This window comes from Amblyomma maculatum, chromosome 8 (genome assembly GCF_055883805.1).
Source record: "Amblyomma maculatum isolate TAMU_Amacu chromosome 8, ASM5588380v1, whole genome shotgun sequence".
In the NCBI taxonomy this organism is placed as follows: Eukaryota; Metazoa; Arthropoda; class Arachnida; order Ixodida; family Ixodidae; genus Amblyomma; species Amblyomma maculatum.
This window is the reverse complement of record NC_139351.1, coordinates 41,087,440-41,093,439: the sequence shown is the minus strand read 5'-3', so window position 1 is coordinate 41,093,439 and position 6,000 is coordinate 41,087,440.

The following is a 6,000-nucleotide window of genomic DNA, read 5'->3' as shown; positions in this document are numbered from 1 at the left end:
CAACTACGTGTACGCACAGCCACTATCAGCGACTACGAAAGGGGATATAAGCAGCAGCCAGACACCGCCCCTGCGGGGCACGACACCGCATCTAGTATGGTTCACTTACCTCATCTGTTATTCCAGGTTAGTTACCTAAACGATGGCCGTTGTGTTAGAACCAGCAATCGTTGTTTCTTCGCGGTGTCGTGCCCAGGGGTTTTGTTGGTTGTGATGGGATTGCTTGATAGCAGAGCAGCTCGTTGTATTAGTAACGTTCTTTTGATCCTCTGTGGCGATGTGGAGACAAACCCAGGTCCTAACGGCGAAAATGGTGATATACTGACAACTGTGCTCGCTACGGTTCAGCGGATAGAAGCTGGACAAAACGAGGTCCGTAATGAATTAAGCGCTCTCAAGCACTGGCGGGCGTCGGTTGATGTTGAGCTGAAGCAACTGTCTGACCGAATTCGCGTGGTTGAAGTAGACCTTGCTGAATCCAAGACAAAGGAAACCACGTCAGAGGATGCGCCCGGTCCTAACACCCTAGGTACCATTGGCACGCAGCTTCGCAAAATTGAGTCGAGATGCGAAGACGCCGAAAACAGGCTAAGGCGATCGAATCTGCTTTTCTTTGGCGTGGCGGACGAGTCGTCTGAAACTTGGTCAACTGCAGAAAGCAAAGTAATTGAGCTTTGCCGCGATAAACTTGAAATAAATCTCGAGCCAACACAGGTTCAACGAGCACACCGTCTAGGGCAGTTCCACGCTGGCAAATGCCGCCCAATCATCGTTAAATTTACCTTCTTTAAGGATAAGAATCTCATTCTGGAAAATGGGAAGAAGTTTAAGGACACCGATTATGCTGTACGTGAGGATTTTTCGTTTCATACACGGCTAGCCAGGAAAAAACTGCTAGAATTTGCGAAGTCCAAAAAAACCGCCTACAAGTTAAGTGTTGATAAACTTCGCATGGGCGATTTAGTCTATATTTATGACACTGATGTTAACCAAGTAACCGAAGTTTCAAGATAGCCACGACGTAAAACCAATCGAGTTATCAATACCCCAGTCCAGCCAACTAGCGATATCATTCCATGTCCGCCGCTCCATTTGTCATTCACTAACATACGTAGCCTTTTCCCTAAACGCACTGAACTATGTTCATATCTCGATAATAGCCACTGCGACGTACTGCTTTTAACAGAGACTTGGTTGCGCCCTGACGTTAGTAGCGAAGAAGTTCTGCCAGATAGCAATAAATTTCAAATTTACCGTAAAGATAGGACGAACAAAAAAGGTGGTGGAGTATTAATCGCAGTTAAAGATAACATTCAGTCTTTTTTTATCGATATCCCTAGTGCAGTAGAAATCGTATGGGTAGCAATAGAATCCCGTTTGGGTAACTCTATTTTGGGCGTCTGCTACAGACCTCCGGACAGTCCCCCTAAGTTTGTGCCCGACCTTCATGACAATATCATTGCCATTAGAAATAAGTTTCCTAAGTCTGACATCTTTTTGTTCGGAGATTTTAATTACCCTGACATTGATTGGTGTAACTTATCTTGTAATTCATCTGCTTCCAATGAATTCGTACAACTTACACTAGACTTTTCTTTTGTCCAGTTGGTAGACCATCCTACACGAGAAGCTAATATTTTAGACCTTATCTTAACTACTTCTCCGCTCAGGGTCAGGCACATTACTTTTGATGAAGGATTCAGCGATCATAAACTTCTACAGTTATCACTTAATGCTCCTTTTTTTTCACGTCGCGCTCAACCTAAACAAATCCTAAATTATAACAAGGCTGACTTCAACGCTATAAATCGTGGTCTGGAATGTTTCTCTGAACAGTTTTTTCGTGATTTTTCCTCCCGATCTGTTAACAAAAACTGGTCTTTGTACAAGGAAAAAATGACAGAACTCGTGCGCAATTACATTCCTCTAATAACGTTTCGTGTTAACGTATCTAAACCTTGGTTTAACAAATCACTTCGTACATTAAAAAACAAGAAGAAACGCCTTTTTAAATCAGCGAAGCGACTTTGCACGCAGTATTCGAAAACACAATACAAGTTATGCGAAGCATCATACTGCCATGCCGTCCGTAAGGCGAAGCGCAAATTTCTGTCACATGATCTTCAATCGCTCATGAAAAATAATCCAGCCAAATTTTGGAAAACCATCTCCCCCCCATCACGCACGTTCGACAATATTTCTTTACTGGATGCAACCGGATGTCCCATTCCTCAGGACAGCTGTGCAACAGTTTTTAATGATTTTTTCACATGTTTTCACTAACGAAGACCATTCCAACCTACCTAGCCCACAAGAAACCGATTTCCCTTTCATGAGTGCAATAGACATCACTATAGAAGGCATTGCATCTCTAATCAAAAGTCTCAAAATATCTACTTCTTCAGGATTAGACGGAATAAATACCAAAATTCTAAAACACACTGTAGATGCCTCTAGCCTCATCCTCTGTCATATTTTCAAACAGTCATTAGAAACTGGCGAAATTCCGCATGACTGGAAGATTGGTCAAATAATCCCCGTGTATAAATCTAGTAACAAACACTCTGTCAGTAACTACCGCCCCATATCGCTAACAAGTGTTCCATGCAAATTACTAGAACACATCATTGCATCTAACGTTGCCTTCCACCTGGAGCGAAACGATTTCTTCTTCGCACACCAACACGGTTTCAGAAAAGGGTTTTCCTGTGATACACAATTATTAGAATTTACTACTGACCTCTTTAAGAACATGGACGAAAATTGCCAGACTGACTGCATATTCATTGATTTCTCTCGTGCATTCGACCGCGTCGCCCACTGTCGCCTCATAGCTAAATTGTCACTGCTTAATTTAGACAACCTAACACTCTCTTGGATTAGAAACTTTATGTCATTTCGCAAGCAGTTCACTCTTCTCAATAACTTTTCATCTCCCCTTAGCGACGTCACATCTGGCGTTCCTCAAGGTAGCGTCCTCGGTCCTTTATTATTTTTAATATACATTAATGACCTCCCATTTCACATAAGATCATCAGTTCGGCTGTTCGCTGATGACTGCATAATTTATCGTAAAATCCGTTCTCTCACTGACCATGTCATCCTTCAGCAGGACTTGGAGTACGTAACTAACTGGTGCAGATCATGGCAAATGACACTTAACACGGAAAAATGCAAAATAATGACAGTCAGTAGGAAGCATTCCCTCTCAACCCACAATTATTCACTCAACAGGATTTCACTAACCCGCACATCTTCTTATAAATATCTCGGCGTTCATCTTACCGAAAATCTTTCATGGGCGACGCATATTGAAAAAATAACCGCCAAAGCATCGCGCACGCTCGGCTATCTAAAGCGAAATCTACATAGCGCACCTATTTCTACTCGTAAGCTCGCATTTCTAACTTTCGTTCGTCCTCAACTAGAATATGCATCAGCCATCTGGTCACCACATCAAGAGTATCTAATCAAATCCCTAGAAGCTATTCAAAACCGTGCAGCACGTTTTATTTCCCATGATTACAGCCGCCATGCCAGCGTGACTAACATCAAGTTGTCCTTATCGCTCACAAGTTTACAATCACGTCGGGATATCGCGCTTATCTGCTTGCTACACAAACTAATCTACAGCCACCATGCATCAACAGTGCCACTTACTAGACCGACTCGCACCTCCCACCGCCTGAATAATAAAATAAGTTTTCAACGTCTATTCGGCCGAACACATGCATTTAACTTCTCTGCCTTGCCACGGGCTATAAAGGGTTGGAATGGTCTTCCCGAACGCATCGCTAACATATCTGACCCACTAAAATTCAAAAACGAATTGAGTACCTTTTTGCAGTCAGAATAACTTTTTTATATTGCGTTCACTGTGTCAGGTTGATTTCGTCCAATGCCGCTAACTATTGTATAATGTCATAATCCTCTGTTTATTACTTCCCATGCATGCTCTAATACTTATTTGCAGTTCCAGTCCTGTATAACTGTTACCTTTTGTATTTTAAACTATGTACCATTGTTCCTTTTGATACACTGTAACCCCTCCCCCTCACTCAATGTTCCATGTTTGGAACCTGTGAGGTATTTGTATAAATAAATAAATAAATAAATAAACTAAACACAAAGAGAGCCAATCTCCAATGTCACCAAACAAAATAGAGGAATTTTATCTTTTGGTGGTGATCAATGTTAAATAATGATATAACATGACGACACGCTGACTAAAATTTAAGGAGACAATTCAATCACATGACACCGGTTGCATTTTAACTCACGTGCCATGAATTTCGCCTCCAGTGTTCTACAGACAAGAGGTCGGTGACGGGTGTTCAATCGTCTACTTCCTTAGGTATGCATGTTACCTGCAACTTATCTTGACAGTGATCACCAGTGCCACCCACATATTAACACAACGGAAAACAAGTAAATAACTAGTGCAGATTTCGCTCACTTGGCGTTAGTAACAGTAAACAAAAGTTTTAAGGAGCATGTCATCTCAAAGCGAACACATTAAACGGAACATGATATCGGGGGCACTCACAGGCTCATCCATTAAAAGTATGGCTCTAGTAAGCAAAAACGAGGAAGGAAACAAGCGCTAAAATTTGCGCTTTAGTCAGAATGTATGTATCTGTGTTTATGCGGTACAAACTTTTATTTCGTTTTATCTTTGACTCCTGTGTTTAAAACTTTTTTCATGGGCCGAAAATAGTGTTTTGGTTTTCGGACTCAGTAGGGAGATCACGCTTCTGTGCCCTGCCTGGGGCAGAGTGAAAGACAGCGGTCGCGTATATAGGAACGCCCTTCGCCTTACTTCCTGCCTAATAGAAATCAGAAAAATAGAAAAGACAACACGAGGTGCCGAAAGCAGCGCACCGCTCCGCCAACTAGAAACTATAGCGTTTCCCAACGTGCCCTTTCGCTTTCCCTTTTTATTTTCTTTCCCCAACTTCCCCTGCAAGGAAGCGTCGCTCCCACGCGTAAATTGCTGCCCGTCGGTCCATTAGGCTTATAACGATCCCCTATCCCCGGGCCAGGGGCCGCGTCCTTGTCTTAAAACTCCCAGTGTTCACTCCTCTCACACACGGCTTTCTTTACATGCTCCCGTTGCAGCTACTTTTCTATGTTTGCATTTTAGTGCCCTTGTTTACTTCAGCAACTTGAGTCGAGGTTGGAAGGTCTTCGGTTCAGAGGTTTAATATTTCACCCCTGTTTACTGCTTCCTTCACTCCTTTTCTGCTTATGGCCAATGTTCCGCCGGAAAATCTTTCTGTCTTTCCGCTTTCAAACATTTACTTTCATTCTGCCCGTGAGTTAAGTAGCGGAGCTCAGATTAAATTCACTTTCGTTCCTCTTTCTTTTGGAACTAAACCACGCGTCCTGTTTCAGTAATAGCCAAACCAGGCTAATTTCCATCTTCACAGTATAGTTAATACCTCTCTGAACAGGAGCTTTTTGATGTTCGGTGCTTAGACTGTGCGTCGTTCTCCACATATTGGTCGGGAATAAGCGAACGAAGCAGCCACTTAATTCAAATAAACGTTCACTCCTCGCTTAAAGTAAAGGCTCAGATCCTAAAAATTCTACCAACCTTTTCCGCTTATTTCTTCGCATGTGCTAGCCGAACATGCAGCCACTGCGACACAGAATAACTTTTTTCCAGCATGGTATATTGCTGCGAAACCTTCAAAACTGTATTTGTTGTTTTTCAACAGCCGCCGGCATACAGGCTTATCACTCTGATTCTGGATCGCGTATCAGTTCCGTAATCTTTGTTTGTTAATGCTCGATGTCCCAAGTCACACCTTTATCAGTTTCGTTGTAGCGCAAGATGCACCGAGATCTGTCTCGAAGGTTCCGGCCACTCGGGTGCCTTTCCAAAATGTTCCAGCCCGTGCTGGTAGCTGTTTGCGACGCTATCTAGATTGTTCTGTGCAGCCTCTATATTGAGCGTTGACGAGTGTGACGAGCATTTTTTTGTCAGACGATCGACCA